Genomic DNA, 26,017 nt, shown 5'->3' on the forward strand with positions numbered 1-26,017 from the left:
GCTGAGCATGGGAAATGCCCGCATCAGCTAGATCATGAAAAGAAAGTGTGAAAAGATAATGTATTGTATTGTATTTTGTTACAGGTCACCTCCCGACGATTGAATGAACTTCGGATCCTCCTAATAAAGCATTTCACCCGATAAACGACCTCATACTTTAGGGGGCAACTGTTATAGACATTTTTGTGCCTTACAGCATAGAGCATGAAATGTCAATAATATAAGGGATCCAAAGTCCCTAAACATGTTTTTATCACCCTTAGAGGAACAAGGTCAGCAAACCACAGCACTGCAAATCAGTTCTCCACTGAAAAACACTCAAAAACAGGTCAGTTCTGGATCAAAGAAGCTGCTCCACTAAGCATCTGCACTGAATGTCAAAAGCTCTATGGTGTACCTGCACTGCATAGCAAGTGCAACAAAGGCTACCTGCGCTGGGCGTACTTTGACATGTGGAGGAATCTTTTTCTCAATGTGCCAGTGCCCAGGAAGCTTCCAAAAAGACACTTGATCATAAGATTCGCCTAATGATGAGTTAAGAGCTTCTAAAACTCCCAGTGGAAGGTAGAAACTCCGAGTGAAGAGCTGAAGAACAACTGGAGTTGAAGAGGACAACAAGTCACACATCAAGCTGACTTATCTTCACTCCAAAACTCTATATAAGGATCTCATCCCATGGGATCTGGAGGCCGGAATTTTGTGCAAAGAATTGCTGTTGGTTTACAGTTGTGAGCATTGGGTGATTGCTTGAGGGAGGTGAAGAAGAGATTTCTCTCCGTCGGGAAGGTGATGCTGGATTGGACCTCTCATGGTTGTATCATCGCCTGAACCTTACTTCCATATATTAATAAAGCATTTGAGGTTCTTCTATTCGCATGTGTTTCAATGGTGTATTGTCTTACTTGCGTCTTTGATTTATGCTAATCCTTGAATCGATTATGAATGCATGCCTCTTGTAGTTTCCTTTTCTTGTCTTATTTGCAGGATCTCGTGTAGCTGGGCCCGTGAAAAGACTTGGATCTGGAAGCAAGCGGCAAACAAAGGAGATTGGATCGACCATTTGCGTAAGACATCGGTAAGTGGATCTCTTCCTTCTATCTCTTGCATGTCATAAAGAAGAAACTTTAGATAGCTTTGCTTTCAGCTGTTGCTAAGGAACTGTCACCCTTAGAGTGGGTTAGGGTCATTCCGAGTTGGATACTTTCCCCCACAACAGTTTCCATAGATTTACTTTCCATCATTCCCAATTTTTTCAAGAGTTTGATAATATATTTTCCTTGACCAATAAATATTTCTTCGGGATTCTGCCATACTTCGAGTCCTAAATAGTAGTGCATAAACCCAAGGTTATTCATATCAAATTCAAATTTGAACTCCCTCCTACTTCGAATAATGAGATGCTCCACACTTTTTAAAAGTAATTCATCAACATATAACAATAGAATCACAAGTTCATTCTTCTCAACCATGAAGTATGGGTTTGGATTAACATCACTTTTGGAGAAACTAAGTCTTGTCAGCTAACTATCAATTTGTGTCAGTCAGGCTCTCAGTGCTTTCTTAAGTCCAAACAAATATTTCTTCAATCTATAAATGTGAGAATATCTTCCATGGACCTAAAAATCTCGAGGTTTCTCTGTGTAGAATTTTTCCTAAATCACGTTGTTAGACATAAGTTTAGATTGATGACAAAGGCACATGTGGTTGTAAGTAGATTGGTCAAGGAACAGAGACTTTGGAGCCATTTCTAGTTCAAAATATCATCTCATGTTCACTTGGAAACTACTTAGATCTATAGAGCTCACAAATATATTTCCAATGGTATATGGAAATCTATAAAGGACCCCCTAGATCAAAATATATTCAAGGTTGAAGGTTGTAGGTCAAAAAGTTTAGGAGTTGCAAAACTCAATATGGTGTAAGGGTTAGTGCATGGTTAGTGCACTCCAAATTGGTGTTCTTGCCAAGTCTTGCAGAGTATTTGGTGGTGAATGATAGTTAAACAATGTTAATTTTGTGGATGGATCATACGTTCATGGTCATGGATGTATCATGTGCCACGTTTCCCTACTCATTGATCGTAAATAATGCAAGAGCCAATGTCTTCCCAAGGGTTAACCAATAGGGGCAATCTGCTATGGGTTGTATTACCAAACCACAAGCATGATCAATGGTCCTATTTAAGAGCATACCCCCTCCTGTATTTACCATGAAACCACACAAAGGGGGTCTGTGAAAAACCATTGGTGGTAAATGTTGAAGTGCAACAGAAATGAAGTGGGATGACGTGGAAGTAAAAGTGAGTTTCTATTAGCTGACTGAGGACCCCGACACTAAACCACCTTGAAGGATTTTCCCCAAAATTTTAAAAGGGAGAATGAGTTTAAAGTCTTTGGGATATAGGAGCTAGGAAGATGTGGCATCTAGGTGATTGAGTGGTGAGCGTTGGTTGGCGAAGGGAGGAACCCATGGGATACATCACCCCAAAGGTCCTTTCCTTAATGATTAAAAGGGAGACCCATGTTATTTTTCCTAGGGTAATAGAGTCAGGGAAATGGGAAAGTCTTTGTTAGTTGCAGCAGAGCTTCCCATCCTAGCCAATAATAAAAATATCATTGAGAAACACAGGCTTGAGACCCCCTTATGTTGTACGATGACGTAGAAATTGATAGCATGGAATAATGGTAGAAGGACACATGGCACATTTTGATTGGCTCATAGAGGTGATGTGGAGCCATGGTGGAGCCATGATGACATCAACATGACATCAGCAAGACATGTGGCACTCTAGGACAATGACACATGGCATGCAAATTTGTTTTCTTTGGGTGGAAAATTGGGCTAAAAATGGTGACATGTTGCATCACTCAGTGAGTTAAATGTGAAATCCTTGCAGAGGTGGCATACAACATGGAAATGACACATCACCTTGGAACAATTGAGAAGAGGTACCATAGTACACGTCACCCTAAACCATGGAAGTCTAGGAACCCAATGATTTACGAAAGAGATGCAAGTTTTTTCTCTGGGATAATGAAGCAATGAGGCATGTTGGCATACAATTGTTGATTTGGAGGTTTTAAGGGTTGACACATCATCCCAATGTCATAGTGATTATATAGAATATTGTCCTACAGGGACACATCATCCTGATGGAATGACCGTGAGAGCTTACAAGGGTGAAAATTGTTAAATCTCTATGGTAACAAGTGTTGAGATATAGTGGCATGGAGGTGGCAAGCACAGTTTGCATTGATCAATTGGAGGCGCACAAGTGGAATCAAGTGATGGCCCCACCGGGATAAATAATCCTTGAGGATTAAACTTGACATTTTGGAAATGCACTCCATTATTTATTCTTGGGGATATAAAAGTTGGGGGCTAAAGGCTTGGCTCCAACACTAGGTCCTATGTGAAGGTTTTATGACCCAGGATGTGCACCCAACATGAATGGGTCACCAATTTTGAAATTTGGCATTGTTGGGCCATATTTGGTGATTTTCCACCAAATGGGTAGTGCATTAAAGCTTGGGTAACACAACATGAATGAGTTAGTAGCTTGATTAGTGTCATGGGGAAATTTGGAAGTATCATTTGGTAGTTTGGCCAAATTTGGTAGGTAGCCAAATTTAGAAAATCAACTAAATTCACTACTAAATCATGATATTTACCAAAATTGAAAATTTTGGAACTTCAAATCTATTTTTCTCATAGGGAAAACAAATCAGAGATAGAATACCAGTAGTACACATTAAGACCAATTATTAGAAGAGGAATTCAAGTGTTACATAAACAAAAATAAGGATTTCTGCATGATAAAGAATTAAAGTTAAATAAAGTTTTAAACCCAAAAATATTAGTCCTTATTCTTTAAAGAAGAATTGGCATAGAAAGAAGAATATAGTTTAAAATTGATGTTATTGATTTTTCTGGCGCGTGATGGTGTGTTGATCAAATATCAGAGGATTTTGAAGGTGATTTTGAGGTGATTGGTGTATGTGATTGAGGAAAAAATTATTGGTTTTAAGTAAGAAAATGGCGTTGATGATTTGAGATTGAATATGGAATGAAAATGAATAAAGGAATTCAAGCAAGTGGCAGTTTATAGATTAGGGATTGTATCTCCTTCTAGTAGTGTCTACTAAACAATCAAGGGCAGTAGCTCCCTTTAGTAGTAGCTGATCGTAAAAGATCTAGAAAAGCTTTCAAATTGATCCCCATCAATTGATTGTAAAGAGTGTGGGGGCCCATTGTAATTTGTACATATGGAATTATGTGGTCCTTCAAGAACTCAGACACCTTCAAGTAAATTGTATTTCATGCTTATCATTGATGATTTCAACAAAATTTTGTGGGTAGAATTTTGAGAGAAAAATAATAGGCCTTTGAGAAGTTTAAAAACTTTAAAGCCATGTAAGAAAATGAGTTTGATTGTAAAATAAAGTGCATAAGGTACGATAAGGGAGGTGGGTTTACTACAAACTATTTTGATAATTTTTGCAAGCAAAATGACATCGAAAGGAGTTTACCATAGTAGAGACTCAATGGTATAATGGTGTAGCAAAGAGAGCCAATAGACTAGTTCAATAGTTTTTTAGAGCCATGATGGGAGAAAGAAATATACAATAGAGATTTTGGGCTGAAGCCATTCACACAACAATGGTGATTCTAAAAAAATCACAGTTCAAAACAAACTATTATAAATATCCATATGAGCTTTGGTATGGCAAACCTATTATAGTCAAGAATTTGAGAGTGCTTGGAAGAAAGTGGTATACAAGAATAATGATGAAAGTATTGGAAAGTTTTATGCAAGAGTTGACGCAACTATTTTTCTTAGATACTTTCATAATAACAAAGACTATAGATGTTACAACAAAAACACAAAGAGAATAGCTGATTGTATTGATCTTAAAGTTGATGAGCACAATGAATTTGAAGACAGTGAACCAGTGAATATCATCTCCAATAATCCAGTCAATAATGATGCGAAGGATGATAAGCCATTTTTAGATGAATACATTGAAGAACCCCTCAGTCCAAAGTCGAAAGAACCTACAAGGTATGTGGAAAAACACCACCTAGCTGGCGAAATTGTCGGTGATTTGAATATAGGCATTCATATAGAAGAAAGCTAATAAATCCTCCAACTCAAGCACATGTAGCTTTTTTATTAATGATGGAATCAAAGGATTTTTCTCAGGCCAACCAAGATGATAATTGGTTAAAGGTCGTGAATGAAGAGCTTGATCAAATCAAGAAAAATTGGACCTGGGAGCTTGATCCAAGAATAATGGATAGGAATGTTATTGGCACAAAGTGGTTTTTCTGGAAAATTATGGGTCTTTCATTATTTCCTTTATTATTTTCTAATTTTCCTTAGGATTTTCATAGTAATTTGTATGTGAAAACAAATGACAGAAAACTTTTAGTGGTGGTTGTCTATGTTGATAATATTATTTTTGCCAGTGATTCAAATTCTTGAACTTGCCAATTTGTTTTTGATATGAAGATAAAACTTTAGATTTCTATGCTTGGAGAACTTTCTTATTTCCTTGGTTTGCAGATTGCACAATATTCCAAAGGAATTTTTATCTCACAAGGCAAGTATCTCAAGGAAGTTTTGAAGAAATTTGCATGGAGGAATGTTATTGGGAACTACAATGGTTACTAATTGCAAATTAGAAAGACTGATGAATCAAAATAATTTGTGCAAGAGCCCATGTCATGGGTTCGATACACACTTGACTTGCACCAGGGGGAGATTATTGCATGAAGAAAAGTCAATGCCTCTTTGTGTGTGTCATGACATAGTTTGACAACCTCTAGATGATCCTTATTATTGGAAGCCTATTATACTTGAAAATATATAGACCAAATATTATGCAAGTTGTTGGTATTATTGGAAGACTTCAAGCAGCCCACAAACAGAGTCATCTCCTTGTAGAAAAGAGGATTCATAGATATCTTAGAGCCAGAATGGATTATGGACTTTGGTACCCTAGAGATAAATATTTTTCACTAACTATTTTTAGTGATGTTGATTGGGAAGGTGATGTAGATGACCAACAAAAAATAGTGGTGGTTCTTTCTTTCTTGTTGAATGTCATGTTTCATGTTTGAGAAAGAAAAAGGATTCAACAACCTCTCTATAGTTGAAGCAGAATATATAACAACAATTTTTTGTTGCACTTATCTAGTATGGATGAAGCAGACATTAAAAGATTTGTAGGTGATATATGATCAACTAATACCAATCATTTATGATAATACAGGGGAAATTAGCATGTCCAAGAACCCTATGTTCCATTCACAGACAAAGCATATTACAATCAAGTACCACTTCCTTAAATTAAATTGTTAAGTTGGATCATGTACCTACAAAATAGTAGGTAGATGATATATTCACCAAACTTCTCCCAGGATATCAATTTGAATACTTAAGGTAAATATTGGGAGTAGTTTCTCTTACCTCCCTCTGGTAGATATTCCTCAATAGAAAGAAGGTAAAATAGCAATCACTTAGCATATCAAAAGGAATTTGTCAAGTCCACAAGCTAAACAAGACAGGGGAGATTGGTTGCAGGGGGGGCACATTAGTTTCTTTGTTGTTCATGTCAAAAGGGGAGAAGTACACCAAAGGGGGAGAATTATGCAAAGGGGGATAAGTAAGACAGGTACACTTTTATTTTATGATTGTGATTTTGGTGTTTCCTTCAATGCCAAGGGGTGAGAATGTTAGACATAGGTTGTCAATGATGAAAAAGGAACATTTGGTTGCAAGAAAATTGGTCAAGGACAAGATAATTTGGAGCCATTTCCAATTTATAATATCATCTCAAGTGCACTTTTAAACTTCTCATATGAATATAACACAAAAAGATCTTTCCAATGGTATATGGAAGTCTGGAAAAGACCCCCTCGATCAAAATATATTTAAGGTCAAATGTTGTAGGTCAAAAAGTTCAATTGTTGCAGATCTAAATATGGTGTAAGGGTTAGTCCATGGTTAGCACACTCCAAATTGTTGGTCCCTCTAAGGTTGGAAAAGTATATGGAATTGAATGAATGCTTGATATTCAAGTTTGTGGAAGATCATGCACCACACATCCGCATCGAATGATCGTAAAATATGTGGGGGCCCATGCCCACCCAAGGGATAACCAAAATGAGGAGTATGTTATGGTTTGTATCACCAAATTGCCAATTGCATGATAAAAAAATCCTCGTTAAAAGTAGATACACACCTTTCCTTACCACAAAACCACATAAGGGGGTTCTGCAGAAAACCATAAGTAATATACACTAAAGCACAACATAAATGAAGTGGGACAAGATGGAATGTAGAGTGAATTTTTACTGGCTTGCGGAGGACCCCACAACCACATCAGCCCATTGTTGGGAAAAATACTCAAAACGGGGAGCGAATTAGTATTTTAAACTCAAACAATCAAACTTTATATTTAAAATATGTACGTTATTATTATTAAAGAAACCTATATATGTATTCTACTTAAAATAAAGAAATCAATGTATATCTAGTTTACTGATTTTTCATGTAACCTATTAGATGATTATCTTTAATCATTACATCAATAGATTAATTAATTTTTAGTATGCACTAAAGAACATAAGTAAATCATATCAAATGAGAAATACACATATAACACCAAGATTTTAGGTGGAAACCAATGTGGGAGAAAAACATTGTTTTTGCTACCTTTGTCTTCTTTCTTATGATATAAAGAAAAATCTTCATTACATTTGTATTGATGCAGAATCTTATCAGTACGCAAGCACCCACCTATAGAAGGATACAACTTTCTCTTGTTCTCTAGGACCCACTGGAAGGGAGCTATAACCCCTGAACGTGTTAACCGACTCCTACCGAAAGGGAGCTCCTACCCCTTTTCTGAAGGGTGCAACCCTCAGCTCCTTGTGGACTACTTTTCAAAATATTCCAAACTAGAACCACCTTTTAAACAATCATCAAACAATTTGTAGGCCACCTTTAATTATATTTTCAAACTAGACCCATATAAACAATAATCCCAAAAAAAGATGTCAAACTAAAGCACTGAATCCGAGACTCTGTAACATTGCAAATAAATTGAATTTTTGAATAATCAAATTAGTGAATGTAGAACCCAATCAGAAACAATCGAAATCAAATTTTACACACAACTTTACTGAATAAGATTCGTGTATGTACGCACCTCCTCCATATAGCACCTACATACATATATTAATTTGTTGTAAACTGAATCATGAATAAGTGTAATATTGAATCAATCACTGGATCATGTACTAAATAAATCATAAACCACTGAACCAATCACATATCACCAAACTATAACATCGTAACTAAAAATATTATAATTATGAAAAAACTACCCAATCAATATTTTCGTATAAAGATCATTAGGATAGAGACATCATCAACGGACAACAACAATTAGAACAAAATTGATCAAGTGTCATCATTAAGCCACGCTACAAAACCCTAGAGAATATACAGGACATCCAAGAAATATATTAACATACGTATGTGACTACCATGCATAACCCGTGCACGAATCTCAACATACTGAACAAATTTCCAGAAATTATATTCAACCACTTAGAAATAGATCTGCATATGTAGGCAACTATCCAAAGGAAAACTTGTGTATAAATTTGAATTTTTTTTTTTTTTTTTCCTGTGAAACACAACTTCACTCTCTGCATCCTTTACTGTCAAAACTACAGGCTTTTGAATGTAGCCACATTATAAGCACACATTTATCATTGTTAATTACTTAGACATTTGTAATGAATAAATCAATCAAGCATATATGTCAACATGCTTCAAATCTTTCATATTTGAGTCTTCTCCTTTCTCCCTAGTGCACAAATGTTTAAGATAAAATCATTCATAGACAACCCAATACTTGGACACTCAAGACCTTGATCTCCATCTTTTAATATAGTATTTTTCTTAGCCAATACCTCAGGTAGATACCTTGGCAGTGTCTTTAGTATTCTTTGATGGGGTCAAATAATTGTTGTAGCTTTGATTACTATGGGCCAACACCATGGTAAATATCCCTAGTATCTAGATTACCATGGTTTGGATTATGTATGTGACTTTTCTTCATAGAATTGCATATGTACGTGACCCTTCTTCATAGGACTTGAGGACACCTTCTCAAACTTCACCTTTATCATCCATTTGTTTCTGAAATGTTAATTATGTGTTCATAGCCTCAATATCATCTATACCAATCTTCATGAGTTGCATTGTCATCATATGTTGACATCAATTACATCTTTATTAAGTGGATTTCCATCAAGTACAATACATTAGCCATAATGCCAACAATGTCTCCCTTTGGACTTGATGGAAAACACTTTGGTGTTTGGAAACCACCTACTAATATACCTACAGACATTAGGTCTTCTCTCAAAACACACCAAGCTTCTCTCCCCTGTTGACACCAAGGGAAAAGGGTTGAACTAGGTTGAATGAAATACTTCCCTTGTAGTGTTCACCATTCTAGGTTTAATATTCTAAATATGAATCATGACATCTACATACTAATTATGGTTCCCCTGAGCATATCTTGGACTCTCTAAAGATATACATTAAAATTACAAGGCTTTATGATTGAACCAAATATGACCTCTCCTATCACCAATGACTTATGATTACATCAATCAACCAACGCAGTGGGGCTACAAATTTGACCTAAATTTTACATCAATGTCCCAAATTAATGGGATTACATATATGACGTTACTTGATTCCAATAGCCCATACACGACTGAATATTACAATGACTACAACATGGGTCTTTACATGATGTTTTACATCAAGAGACATATATGAAACTTACAACCAAGACCAGGGACCTCAATAATGAGGTAACAAATACCATGATAGCCATCAACAACCACCAACACCATATAGGAACCTGCACCATGAACATTTGATCACAACAACATAGAAGTAACATGAACATCCTCTTTCATCAAGACGTGAAATAAGGAAATATAGCATCAATCTCTTCAACATCTTCAAAATGGGACTAAGTATGAAATGCTCCCAAGAATCGTCAAGTAACTTGAACAACCAATCATCAAGACTGACCATATCATACACATTATCCTCATCAAGCATATCAACAAATAGGCATCATTCATAACTCTATCATTTAGAATCCATGAACCATTGATAACTAGTGACATATCAACAAAATATAAATCTTTAGTGGTGATAGTAGAAATATATAGACATCAGCAAATATATGCAACAAGACATGGTTAAGAAACCATAATGCCAAAAAGCAACTATAGGGGCATAACAATGTCTCCCCCTGGACCAACAGACTGTAGAAAACCATTGTTAGAGCTAGAATACCAAACATGAAATGATGAGAGAATATAGGAGGCTCCCCCTGAATCTGTTTCACTCTTTTTCAGTCACTGAGATGCATACACATTTTTCTAACTTAGAAATCGCGTATATATGCCCTTAACACCATCCTCATACACAAAGTAAATTGTTGTAATTTACTGTCATATCTCCCCCTGAACATGATATGCCTGTAATTATCAGAGTAATTAGGAATGAATCATTCCTAATTTTTTTATTTTTATTTTTATTTTATTTTATTTTTTATTTTTTATTTTTTTATTTTTTATTTTTTATTTTTTTATTTTATTTATTTATTTTTTTTATTTTTTTTATATATTCAAAGGAATCATGTGGAAGTGGCTTCATAAATATATCTGTAACTTATTCCTTTGAAAGAACATATTCAGGTTTAACATTTTTTTTAAGAACTTTCTCTCTCAGAAAATGATATTTGATTGGAATGTGCTTGGTTTTTGAGTGCATGATAGGATTCTTAGAGATAATTATGGCACTAGAATTGTCACAGAGGAGAGGTACAAGTTGAGGACAAGTGACTTGAATATCTTGCAATTTTTGGATCATCCATAGAAGTCTAGTAAAATAAGATGCAATAGCAATATATTCTACCTCAACAATAGATAAAACAATGGATATTTGTTTGTTGTTGAACCATGAAACTAAACAGGGTCCAAAATAAAATGCTCCTACAATAGTACTCTTGTGATCATCAATATTACCTACCCAATCTGAACATTTGTAATAATGAAGTGCAAAGTCTGCATTTTTATTATACCATAGAACAAAATCTTGAGTTCCTTGTAGATACTTTAATATTCTCTTAACTACATGGATATGATTTTCCTTAGGATTTGCTTGGTCTTGTACCTATAAGGTAGAGAAAAATGTCAATCATAGATCTGTATTCTTGTTGATTGACTAAAGGATAATCATCATTTTGACTAAGATTGCATTCTATTACAAAGTTTGAATATAGGATTGCAACATTGCATTCCATATTTCTTCAAAATTTGTTTGAGGTACTTGGTTTGAGAAATAAAGATACCATTCTTAGTTTGTTGAACTTGAAGGCCAAGAAGTATGTTAGTTCACCAAGTAGAGAAATTTCAAATTCTTGTCACATAGTAAATTCTTCACTCATATATTCTACATTACTTCCAAATATGATGTCATCTACATAAACAAAAACTATTAGAAGTTTGTCTGTATCATATTTGATAAACAGGCTGTTATCTGCAGACCCCTTTGCTGGGTTGTGTTATATTATTTCCACAACTAGCTATCCTTCCTTGCATCGACTGCGCAGCGGGGGTAGAAGCCTCCCATGTATGGGGGGTTTGAATGTGGTAGTTAGTCCCCCTCTATGGGGTCTGGGGTAGCGCCCCAGGGAAATTTTTTTTTGGACCCTATATTAGGTGGGCAGACCTACCTATGTTTTCTTCCATGGTTTTCAATCCATGGTATTGCATGCTTTGACATGTATATATATGCATTGTAACATTGAAAGGAACATAATGAAAAATCAATCTGGTAGTCCCAATTTTGGGATCCAGGGGAAATCTCTGTGTATATTTGTTTTATTTGTTATGATCTCATTATTATTTTTTGTATTTTAGAATTTGTATGCAGGTAATTTATGTACGGGATTAAAACCTACATTTGGTATAGGAGCTATTTTGGCTTCAAGGGGACGCATTTTTTGTTGAGGGGTTTCGCTTGGGTCTGTGGTAGACCCTGTTCAATGGGAGATCTGTAGGATCGATTCTGGTGGTGAAAGAAGATGGCGAGTAGTGGAAAGATATAGATTGAGAAATTTAATGGTCAGAGTTTTGAGTTATGGAAACTCAAGATGGAGGATCTATTTGTAGATAAATATCGGTGGATTTTGGTAGATCCGGGTACTAAACCAACGAGAGTGTCTGATGAAGAATGGAATAAGTTGGATTAGAAGGAAAAGAGCACAATATGATTATGCCTCATATTCAGTATTGTTGAATGTATCAGGGGAAGCTACGACTAAGGCTTTGTGGGACAAGTTAGGGACTTTGTACCAATCTAAGTCTCTGGTGAATAAACTGTCCCTACGGAAAAAGAAGTATAACATGAGGATGAAATATGGAGACTCAGTGACAGAGCATCTGAACACATTCAATACTGTGATAAGTCAATTATTATATGTTTGTATTAAAATTTCAGATGAAGATAAGTGCATTAGTTTGTTGTGTTCTCTACCAGATTTGTGGGATAGTTTGGTTATTGCAAGAGGTAGCAATGCAACTGCCTTACAGTTTGATGAAATAGTCTCATCCTTAATGACAAAGGATATGAGAGGGAAAAGTATGGAGATCCAGAATGTTGATGCCTTGTCTGTACGAGGAAGGTCCCAGAAAAGAAACAAAAATAAGTCATCAAGTGGGAGATCTAAATCTAGATGGAGATCTAAATCTCCCGGAAAACATAGAAAGGTATGTTGGAAATGCGGAAAGGAAGGGCACTACAAAATGGACTGTAAATCTAAATCTCCTGACAAAGGAAATGGATTTTATGATCCTCCTTCTGCAGAGGAAAAAATTACCTCAGGTGAAGGTGGGGATGTGTACTTGTCTTCTTCAAGTACACGTAGATCATGAGGCATGGTTGATTGACTCAGTTGCATACTTTCAATTCACTCCCCATAGAGAGTGGTTCTACGACTATGAGAAATATGATGGTGTTGATGTCTTCATGGGGGATGACAGGAAGGCTAAAATCATTGGTCGCAAAAAATTTAAGCTGAATTTGTAAGGTGGAAGGATTAGAACACTTCTGAGTGTTTTGAATATTCCTTCATTGGCCAGAAATCTGATTTTTGTAAGCAAGATGGATGATGCAAGTGTAAAAATAATATTCGAGAAGGATACCTGCAAGATGGTTCGGGCAGAATTGGTATTGATGCAGGGAGTTCAGATTAGAACTTTGTAAAAGCTACAAGGTAGCACTGTTGTTGATGGTTGCAACAAATATGTGGTTCCTAAAAGTAGAGCAGAAAATCTAGTGGTCCTTGGAGAAAAGACCATGCTATGGAATGAAAGGCTTGGAGATATTGGAGAGAAGAGCCTTCAAATACTTCATGGTAAAGTTATGCTAAAAGTTATGACTAATAGCTCTCTGGATTTTGATTTCTGTGAAAATTGTGTATATGGGAAGCAGAATCAGGTGAGTTTCCCCTTTCGTGGTAAGAGGGCGAAACATATATTAAATCTTATGCACAGTGATGTGTTTGGACCTGTGAAGGTTCCATCACTGGGTAAGTCTATGTAATATGTATCATTTATAGATGACTTCTTAAGGAATACATGGATATATTTCCTTTAGAATAAATCTGAAGTCTTTGACAAGTTTAAAGAATTTAAGGCTCTCGTGGAAAACCAGACAGAGAAGAAGATAAAGGTGCTGAGGGCAGATAATGGTGGAGAGTTTTTCCAGAAGGAATTTGAAGAGTTCTGTAAGAAGTGTGGTATAGCATGACAGAAGGCTACTCCATACACACCAAAGAAAAATGGAGTTGCAGAAAGAATGAACAAGATGTTGATGGAAAGGGCAAGAAGCATGGTCAGTGGAGACAGGTTAGGATAGGAATTCTGGGTAGAGGTAGTGGAAACTGCATGTTACCTTGTCAATAGATCACCCTCATCAGCGTTGGAGTATAAGACTCCACAAGAGACATGGATTGGTAAGAAACCTTCTTTCACATCTGAGGGTATTTGGATGTGATACATATGTAAATGTTCCAAAGAATAAAAGAACAAAGTTGGATAGTAAATCTAAAAAGTGCATCTTTATTGGGTATAAGGATGGTTTAAAGGGTTATAAACATTGGAACCTAGTAAGAAGAAAGGTTGTGTACAGCTGAGATGTGGTGTTCAGAGAGGTGAAATATGTTATTAAACATGAAGTCCAACCAAAGGAACCTGTGAAGATACAGTTTGAGCTAAAGGAGGATGAATTAGACTCTACAACAGAAGAAAAATCAGAAGATGAAAATCCACAAACTCCGGTTGTCAGAAGATCAGTTCAAGAAAGAAGGCAGCCAGAAAGGTATAGTCCATCTAGTTTCTGTTCAAATTTTTCTTTATCTATTACTGATGATGATCCCAAAACTGTGAAGGAAACAATATATTCAAAGGATGGAAAACCTTGGAAAGAGGCCATGGTTGATGAAATGGAATCTTTTCACAAAAATGAGGCTTGGGATCCAATGGAGTTGTTGGGTGGAAGGAAACCCATTGGCAGCAAATGGGTGTTCAAGAAGAAGAAAAATGCATAAGGAAAGGTGGAGAAATACAAAGCTCGGTTGGTAGAAAAAGGTTATTCCTAGGTGTTGGGAATTGGTTTTGGTGATACTTTTTATTCTGCTGCCAAGGTAGCTTCTAGTAGATTACTTTTATCTATTTTTGCTGCTTTTGATTTTGAGGTAGAATAGATGGATGTGAAGACAAGATTTTTTCACGGGGATCTGAAAGAGGAGATATACATGAAGCAACCTGAAGGCTTTGCAATGAAGGGTAATAAAGAACTGGTATGCAAGTTAAAAGATTCGTTGTATGGGTTAAAACAATCATCAAGGATGTGGTATCAGAAATTTGATACATTTATATGGGGACTTGGCTTCACCAGAAGCAAAGCAGATCACTATGTGTATTTTAAATTAATTGGTGACCATGTTATTTATCTAGTCTTGTATGTGGATGATATGTTGACTGTTGGAAATGACAAAGAAATTATCCAGGATTTGAAGATCCAATTGTTTTCCAAATTCGACATGAAAGATCTTGGTGTTGCAAACTATATTTTTGGCATGGAAATTAAAAGAGATTGGGAAAAGAGGAAGCTCTGGTTAAACCAGAGGAAGTATGTTAAGACAATACTGCAGAGGTTTAATATGCATGATAGTAAACAGATCAAGGTTCCTATTCCTGTAGGTGTGAAGTTATCTACTGAACAGTGTCCCAGGACATAAGAAGAGGAAGAGGACATGTCTTGTGTTCCATATGCAAGTGTAGTCGATAGCCTGATGTATGCAATGGTATATACTAGAATAGAAATTGCACATGCAGTAGGAGTATTGATCAGGATTATGTCAGAACCAGGGAAGGAGAATTGGACAAAAATGAAGCAGATTTTCATATATTTGCGTGGCACTAGTGATTATGGTTTGTGCTACAAAGGAAGGCCAGGATTGGATAGATTTTTGGATATTCATGGCTTTTTTGATGTAGACTGGGCTAGAGATCTGGATTAGAGAAGATCTACAAGTGGGTATGTGTTTAACCTATTTGGAGGTGCAGTCAGTTGGATGAGTAAGAAACAATCTGTAGTGGTTCTATTAACTACAGAGGCGTAATACATGGCAGCCACTCATGCAACCAAGAAAGAAGTTTGGTTGTAGAGATTGTGTTCAAGTATGGGCTTAGTACAGGGAGCTATAAGGATAGAATGTGACAACCAAAGTGCAATTTTCTTGGCAAAGAACCCTGCTTACTATTATCACTCTATTATTTTTAAGATTGGCAAGAAAAAGGATCATAAAGGATACATCAAACCACTTTGTAGTTTAGGATCTAGCCATCTTAGGCTCAGAGAGGGCTCTCTGTGTATATTTTGAGATTTGATTTTTCTTTCCAGTGTTTTAATATTTTAGGCTAGCTATATAGATAAAAGATTCATTAATTGACTGATTGTTTGGTTGGTTGGGATAGATCTTGTTTAAACCTTTTCCATTGGGCTATGGAGTCAAAATCTAGATTGTAGCATCAATTTTTTTAGAGCATTTACAAGGCTAGCTAACTATATCTACTCGATCTTAAAGCACAATAAGAATGAAATGATAGAATAGTGAAATCAGTAGTGGTTAAAAAGAAATTAAGTATTTCTTAACTAGAACTCAGAGGAAATAAGGTGCTCCAAAAACATATCTTACTCTAAAATTTATGTTTTACAACAAGATCTGAATGATGCACAATGATGGAAACAATGAAACATTTACCACAAAAATAAAAAAAATCACCAGATAAAAATAGCTCAAGTATCTTGCAAATAGTCTTTAATATCAATGCTCCGACTCCAAAATTACAGTGCTCCAAAAGAAAAAGTTTTTCAATTGCTCCTATCCAACCCCTAATACTTCCAATGCATGAAGTATTTAACTAAAATCTACAAAAATTGTCATATACACTTAGAAATTTGATATTAATTATGAAGAAACCAAAATTTGACTAGTGTGACCATGACATGGCCACAATGAGATAACTTCGAAGTGGCTGATTTGGTTGTTCATTAAAAAATTGTGCTGGCTTTGCTAACTTCTCTAGGTGTTGACTCGGCTTTTGTGCTGACTCTTCAATATTGCTTGTCTTGTTTCTCCTGGTAGTTGCAAACATCACTCCACTCTTCTTCATATGGGGTTTTATCCTTAATTAACCTACGGTATATTTCATCTATTTCTGTGTACCATGCAAAAGTGGGCTTCACTGTGAAAACATGTTTTAATTCATGTTCAATGAAAATTGGATTACTGATAGCATCCAACATTTCTTTTCCTGTCATGCTACCTCTGATATTGGAGAGATTGACAACATCCTTTGCTATTTCTTTTATCCTCTTAACATAATATTCTTTGGCCATGATTTTATCATTACTGACAAATAGAGAAGGGAGACCTTTCTGTGTCAAAGGTTCAATTCTGTTAAAAAATATGTTTACTGTCGGCACAAAATTTTAGAATTTCTCCTCAAGCTATACATTCAAGTTCTTTTTTGTCAATACCTTCTTCATCTGTAAGAAATTTTTTGTTCTGCCTAATACTCCCATCTCTTCTAGCTCATACCTTTTCTTTGAATTTAGAAATTTGATGATTCTATTAGATGTTGTTGGCATGTCTCCCAGCTCTAGGTTAGTTGTTGAAATAACCTCCATAGCTTTTTCAACTAGCTCCTTTTGCTCAAATATTATTTGGATGTTGGGCCAAATCTCATTCATACCATTAATTATATTGTTCCAAATGATTCCCTTTACACTTCCCAGAGTGTTACCAATTGATGACTCCTTTTCAGATTTCTACAATTTTTCAATTAATGTTCATGCCCTCGACATTTCTATTGAATGTGCACTCTCATCTCTTTTAATATAGTCCTGCAAAATGTTGACTTGAGTTTCCAATCTCTTTATTTCTTCTATCTGAAGGTTCATGCTGTCCATGGATTTGGTTAGTTTTTCGGCATTGCTTCTTGTCCTGGTATTGGTAGTTGATGGAGTAGTTGTGGGAATAGTTGTAAAAGGGACAACCTCCATAGTGGTGGTGGTCAACTGTGCTACCTTCTCCTTTTCTTGTACCATCTTCCCCATCTCTATTTCCATTTATCTTATTTGGAGTGACTGCTCCATTATCAGTTTCATCATTTTTTCCTTCTAACTCTCTGTTTCCTCTATTTCTTTAGTCAAGGGTACCTATGTTGTAGGAATTTTGAGATGTTTTCTCAAGGCTGCTATATTGACCTCCTTCTTTTTAATAATCTCTTCTACTGCTTTCACATGTGATGGATCAAACCTAATTTTCACCACTAAATCTTCCAAGGACTTAATTATTTTATCTTTTGATTGAGATGAATTTTTTTCCATCTTTAGCTGAGATTGGGCATTTGATAAAGCCACCTGCATTTTAAAAAAACTCATAGAAGTACTTGTTAGACTAGAGGAGATCATTTCACCAGTTTGCTTATGCATTTCCAGCTGATCAATAGGATGAATATTTCTGGCATCAAACTCGAAGGAAGTTTGTTTATAATTAGCTAGAGTTCTAGGTTGTATTGTTTATGCCTCAAGGAATGCCATATGCATTTTCCCTTTCTCTGAATTGAAAGTTGATAGAAGTATGCCTTGGGAAGAAGAAATTTAATTCTAGAACTGAGCTTATGTACTCTTTTTCAACATTTCATTTCTAATCTTTATCTCTAAAAGTATAAAAATGGTCTCCTCCTTTTCTCCTGTTACATTGGTAGATGTGGGAATTTCAAGAGTTTTTTGCCTTTCTGAGATAGGAGTCATAGGAAAAGATTGACCTCCTGCTAAGGATGAACTAGGAATATCACTAAGGTTTTTAGATATTTGTTGTGGTGATTCTTTACCTAGGTCCATGTCCATACGCATCCTTGCCATTTTCCTAAATTTCAGCTTGAACTCCTTTATAGAAGTATTAGTCTCTGGTGACTGACCTTCTCTCTGTCTTTTCCCAGTTGTTTATTTTTCCCATTCCTTGGCCTTATCTTGTCTATCATCTATACTCTACCTTTCTTTCTACCTAGTATTTTGTGCACTTTAAGAGGAAAGTCTCTGCTCCTCAGCCTCTTGCAAGGTTTTAGGCATCCACTCTATCTGGTTCATGAATTTTTCTATATCAGACCTGTGAATGTGAATATAAGGTATTGATTTGTTTTCCACCCTTTTCTTTGAGATGATACCCCATGGTTCATAGGACCATGTGAAGCTATGGCTAAACTTCATTTCTTTCAACTTCTTATCAACCTCCTCACCTCCTGCCCTATTGTTACAAATAAAAAGACCAATCTAGGATTTGATCCTAAATTGAGACTTCTTCTTTGCTGATACAAAATGTACTTCATATGCATTGATCATCTGCCTAATATACTCTAGTGCAAAGATCCTCATGGGGAGGAACTTTGGAAGCTTGTAAGGGGAAAATTCACATCCATATATCCTTAATTCTATGAAATTTTGGTACAAATACCAATCTCCTCTTCTAGCTTGATCAATCAGCTGCATAATTCTTTTAATTTCTTCATTGATTCTAGGTTATGTTGTATACCACTAAGGAGGCTCATAGCTAGATGGAAAAGCATATCTATGAATGTTTTGTATGTGAATTCACTTTGATCCTTCATCACGAAGGTTGTCCAAAAGACGGAAGACTAAGGTTCACCTTCTTCATTTAGATTGTTCATCACAAACTGAAATATGTCTACCTGAAAATAAACAAAAATATAAACCAATACTGAAGAATACTGAAAACTTCTTCTGTAGTAAAATTTATGAATTGTTCATGGATGGAATCTGCTAGGAATTGACTAAAATTAAACAAGACAGAGGGCTTTGAGTTTGATGAAAATATGGACAGGAAACCTATTATGGCCTCATCAAGCCACTAATATGAATAATACCCTAGCAGATAAGAAAACACAATGACTATATGTCTGGATCTATCAGGGAAAGAAAATGATGGATATGGAGGATTTTTGCTAGGCAGTCGGGTATGTTAAGTCATGAATAGTTCTTGGGTTTTAGCTCTTTTAGCAAAGTCTAACCTCTGGTACATTTCACTAAGGATTTCAAGGGAAAAAGGAGTGGTTCCTTCAATGGTAGGAGCTTGCATAATCTACATTATGGGTTTAGCATCAATGGTGAACAATATTTCTCCTACAGGGGCTACTACTGCTCTTTTTTGTGGGCTATAGTAGGACTGGAATTTTTTGATCAATTATGGGCAACTACGGGTTTTGGGAAAAATGTAGAAACGAAAATTTGTATCTAAGAGTCCTATATCATCCATTTTATCAATGAATTTTTCCCCCCACCAACAGTAGAAGTCGAAGAGATCAAATTTTGATATTGTCTCATGTATCTTGAAGTCTCTATCTACAAGTGGAATATGGTCCAAGTCCACTAGTGGGTGCACCATTGGATTGAACAACTCCTGTTCTTTCCTCTTTGTGGCATGGCTATCTTCTAAAAATTTTAAACCTGGACTGTCTTTGGATTTGTAGGTGAACTGCAATTAGGAAAAGGAATGAGAAGAAGAGGGAACTTAGAGAGGGAAAATAGAAAGGGAATGAGCAGAAAATGAGATTGAAGAAGGGGAATGCCTGCTAAATGAAGAAAATTGTAGCTTTCTGCTACTGAACTGATAATTCACTATTTTAACTGCTTCTCTATGTATGTCTCAACAAATTTTCACTTCACCTGTAAGAAAGGAGGACATATCAAAACTCTGTAAATGGGTGAGAGATGATGTATTTGTAAATTTCGCAGAGTTAGCGTTGAAGTGGCACAGGTCCATTAGATAATGGTTTAGAAAATTGAATGCGGAATGGGTATAGCACGGGAATGGAAGTGATAGGTGGATGGGACAGAGTGGTGTCATGGAGCAGCAAGAGTGGTGAATGGTCATGACAGATGGGTGGTTTATTTGAGAGTGAAAACCGCTTTTTGGAGGGCTCGTTGAGTGGTAAGTGGAATTGGTGAGGGGGGGTACGAAATTGTCATGGCACGACACATAGGTGGATGGAAACCACTGATTATGGACCCCACCCCCCCCCCCCCAACCCACTTTGCATTAAATTGTAGAGGGTTAGGGGGGATGAAAACTCTTATGGGTCGTTGGATCGATCATCAAGTGCAGGGATTTGACAGGAAGATGAGGAGTGGATAATCAATGATACGATGGGCACGTCGATTGTGGGGTTGGTAAAAGAAATGAAAAGGGGGGCAAAGTATGGAATAAAGTTAGGAGTAGATTATTAGACCCCTATCCTTTATTAATTTCTTTTTTCCACATTAGGAAAAACACATGAAATATGGAATAAAACATTTCAAGGAATTTTTCATGTCCCTTTCCCCTTTATTATTATTTCAATCTACCTGCCCTTTTTTTCTAATCTAACACTTTTTCTTTTGAAGGGTGCATTTTGACTTGCAGACCCTTTTCACTTTCTCTTTTTTTGTTTTTTGTTTTTAATTGATAACCTACTTTATCACTTATCTCTCCTATTGGTTCAAATTGAACAGTTGAACCAATTTCATTTCTACCTAATTGTTGATTTTCCAAGCTTAAACTATTTGGTAGATCTTTATTTTCTACCCTATCAATAGAAATTGAAATTTTTTCAATCATGCTTAGACTGTATGAATTAAACAATATTTGCAGTTTTTTTTGGGAAATCAATTGAATATTGAAATATATGAACAAGATGAAATCTGCAAAATGTGAAATACTCAATCACCTTGAGATCCTATAAATTATAGGACCCTAAGAATGGCTTTAGCTGGGGATGGTACTTCTCAGTGTGAAGTGTCAAGAACATAAGATCAATAGCCTTGAGTTCTCCATGTCTGCCTTGTCTTCAATCTGATTTATTTTTGTAGTAACTTCTTCAAAGTAGGCTTAGGGCCTTCTCTACGGGCTTCAACCTTTTTCAAATGAATAATCCAACCAAAAACATAAAATATTGTGATATTTACAATGGAATGAGGGAAATATGTATGCTTATGAGAAGTAATGCTTCATCATCCTTCCATTGACAAGCCCTCCCGGCAGCTATGTTCCATCCAAATATTTGAGAAAAAATGCATTATTTCCTTTGAAAGCAGAAGTAATATATATCCCTTTCCAAAGATTTTCAATTTTACCATGCTTCCCTTTATCTTCTATTCTTGTGCCCCATTTTATCACTTTGTCTCCCAAGCTGAAATCATTAGCTTTGGTTCTTTCGTCAAAATATATCTTTATGTTTTCCTAGACAACCTGAGTTCTATTGTATACCTCTTCTGTTATATACCTAGCGGGGATAATATGGGGTACCAAGGGAGGTACCCAAGGTAATAATGTAATAATGGCATGGGCCATAGTAATAAATAAGATGGTTAACCCATATCATGTAAGAGACCACAAGTAGTTAGTAATAATGTAATGGGCCCATGGTATTAGTCGATGATATGAGGAAACCATGGTAATGATCCATGGTATTGTATGAATGAGGCCTATATAGAGGCTAGGAACTCCATAGGGAGAGATAGTCAAGGAATTGAGTGAAGGATTATTGTATGAACAGGCATATGGCTTGTGGAGTGCTCTCCTTCCTTAAGGAGTAAATGTATGGTGTTGCCCTACCTTAAGGGTTTGATCAATAAAGAATCATTTCATATTATTTCTGGTTTATTTGCATTATCTGATATCTTTATATCAGATCAATAATATTTCCGGGTTAGATCTATAACAAGTGGTATCAGAGCTATAACAAGTGGTATCAGAGCACTTTCTTGGGCACAAGAGGAGAAATTTTTTTAATTTTTTGCAGGATTTCGAAGGCGGCGAGTTTGCAGATCAGATCTGTATGTTTTGGTGAAATATCTAAAAAATATAATTGTAGATCTGTATTCTTTGTGAAAAATAGCCGATTTCAAAAAAAAAAGGTTGAATCGGAGTCCAGATGAAGGAGATATTGCTGATCTAAAAATCAGTGGGGTTGCAGACAATTTTTCAGGGCAGCGAGTTGGCGGCACAGATCTGGACATCCTGGTGGAAGATATGCAAAATCTAATTGTAGATCTATATTTTTTGAGAAAAATGACCCAATCTAAACAAAATAAATTAGTCGAATCGGAGTCCGGATGAGGGAGATATCATTGATTTAAAATAAGCTCTTTTTTGCAGAAATTTTTGTGACGGCGAGAGAGTTGCAGTGCAGATTTGAAATTTCATTGCCTGGATCAAAATTTCTATCACATGGGAAGATGCAGAATGGTTGTTCCATTTCCAAAAACAGTCATAATAGGGATTCTGAGCAATATTGACTAAACTGTGACAATTTCAAATTTTTGCCAAGTAAGTGAATTTTTTCAAAACTCTCTTCATGGCTTCTAGCAAGGTTCTATATTTTACAGGAAAAGATGATGGTCCTACTATTGAAGAATTCACACAAAGATACAAGTCCACACATGGGACACATTGGAAGATTCCAGTGGTCCTTAATATGAGAGATGAGGCTCAAAAATGGAATTTATCACTTGACTACAAGCAGTTGACCAAACTTCCAGATGCAAAATTTGAAAAAGTGTTTTTGGAAAAATGGTTGTGGGCTAGAAAAAATGAGAATGAGACACATAAGGGGTTAATTGCTACGGGTGTCTCCTTACTGCAGGTTCATGGATTGACTCAGAAGGAGAAAATCATTGTGTCTATAAATCCGAGTTGCAAGCAAAATCTCATAAATGTCAACTTGGCAAAAAAATTGCAAGTCCCAGCAAAAAAAATTGAAAATACATAGGTTGATGATAAGGATGTTCAAATTTATAAGGATTTGAAGCTTTCTATGGATAAGTATGTGTTTCATGGTGATTTTTATGTTTCAGATATGAATAACATGGATGTTGTATTGGGATACCCTTGGATTGAATCAGTGGGTACTATAAATATTAATGTGCAGAAGAAGTTCCTGAAGCTCTGGTATAAAAAGAAGAAAATTACGTTATAGGATATTTCCATTAATAAGCAGGTAGAGTCCAAGGAGGCAGAAGCAGAAGATGTTCCAGAGTCTGACATATTAGATGATGAGCTAGTGATGATAGATAATCAAACACAAACAGAAGCTGAATCAGAAAAGGTTACAGGTGCTGATACATCAGAGGAGGGCTCAGTGGTTGAAGTCATATTGGAAAAGAAGACACGACAGGCACCACAGCAGGGTGAATTAAAGAAAAAGACACCATGGGTTAAAACTTCAACATATCATCACCCACATCACCTTGCAAGAAAACAACCAACAAGATGGCAACCAACTAGCCACAAAGACAACAACCCCTGTATGATGGATACCAAGGAGCCTAGATCCACCTACTACACATCAACACAGAAGAGTTGCCACGGTCAACTTCCATCTCAAGCGAGCGAGGCACCAGTGAGATCGAGGGTTCACCTTTCTCTTGCATGGCTAGATGGACGTGCATGGTACCAGTGGACTACTCTTTTGAGTAGATCTTATTATTTGTGTTCTTCCCATGTTTCGGGGACGAAACATGCTTAGGGGGGTGGAATGTTATATACCTAGGGGGGATAATATGGGGTACCAAGGGAGGTACCCAAGGTAATAATGTAATAATGGGATGGGCCATAGTAATAAATAAGGTGGTTAACCCATATCATGTAAGGGACCCCGAGTAGTTAGTAATAATGTAATGGGCCCATGGTATTAGTCGATGGTATGAGGGAACCATGGTAATGATCCATGGTATTGTATGAATGAGGCCTATATAGAGGCTAGAAACTCCACAGGGAGAGATAGTCAAGGAATTGAGTGAAGGATTATTGTATGAACAGGAATATGGCTTGTGGAGTGCTCTCCTTCCTTAAGGAGTGAATGTATGGTGTTGCCCTACCTTAAGGGTTTGATCAATAAAGAATCATTTCATATTATTTCTGGTTTATTTGCATTGTCTTATATCTTTATATCAGATCTATAATATTTCCGTGTTAGATCTATAACAAGTGGTATCAAAGCTATAACAAGTGGTATCAGAGCTATAACATCTTCTTTGGACTGCTGCAATTGAATTGTTTGATTTATCCTTCTTTGTATATCATTTGGTTCAGTTTGTATTTCTTGAATAATTTTCATGATTGGAACTCCCATGGAAGAAGGGAAAACTACATCCATTCCATAAACTAGTTTGTATGGGGACATGCCAATTGATTTCTTTGTAGTTAAGCTGTCAGCCCATAATTGATCAATTTGTTATGCCATGACTTCTTATTTTCATCCAGTATCTTCTTAATGGTGTTTACCAAAATTTTGTTTGAGAATTCAGCCAACCCATTACCTTGAGAGTAATAAGTTGAATGACCCAAAGAGATATGGTACTTGTGACAAAAATCCACCATCTTCTTTTATTTGAAAGCTGCAACATTGTTGGTGATAACTTTCCTAGGATAGCCAAATCTGGAAAGGATATTGGTTTCAAGGAATTTTATAATAAAAAAATTAGTAGCAGCTCTCGAAGAGATTGCTTTTATCCATTTGGTAAATTAGTCTGTAGCAGTTAGGATCCATTTGTGTTGGGCGAAGGATGGAGGATGAATTTCAACAATGAAATCCAATCCCCACTATTGGAAAGGACTTTCAATAGAGAAGTGTTTAAGGGGAAAGGGTAATAATTTTCTCTTTCCTTCAAATATTTGGCATTTATGGCAAGCAGTTACCATCTTATGGACGTCTAGGAAATGCGTAGGCCAATAGAAACCAACTCTAAGGATTTTATTAGCATTTGTTTTCCAATAAAGATGGCCTCCACAGTCACCTTCATGGAATTCCTGCATAACTCTATCAGCATCATCTTTTAACAAACATTTGAGTAAGATACCTCCAACATCTTTCCAATATAATGTATTTTCAATAATGCAAAACTTGACTGCTTTTAATTTTAGAAATCTAGCCTTTGTTTTTTATAATCCAGGAGGAGCATTCAAATTGAATAGAACATACAAAAGGTCTGCATACCAGGGGGAATTTAGGAATGCCTCATCTATTGGTGGAGTCGCCAGCTCCTCTCGATCATCTAAGGAAAATACCATGTTGATATCTAGTGCATTAAAATTTGATTCAGCCATCAGCTTGGCTAATCCCTATCCTTTGATCAACTTGGTGGGCTTGATTTCTATATCATATTCCAGAATAACAACTATCCATTTGCCTCTCTTTCCATTGGGTCCATTTTCCATTAGAATATCTTTGACAACCACATTAGGCACATAAGAAATGATATGAGAATGTAAAATATAAA

Source organism: Pinus tabuliformis, chromosome 2_2 (genome assembly GCF_031772625.1).
Source record: "Pinus tabuliformis cultivar Carrire ecotype Pingquan chromosome 2_2, CPIR1, whole genome shotgun sequence".
NCBI classification, from domain to species: domain Eukaryota; kingdom Viridiplantae; phylum Streptophyta; class Pinopsida; order Pinales; family Pinaceae; genus Pinus; species Pinus tabuliformis.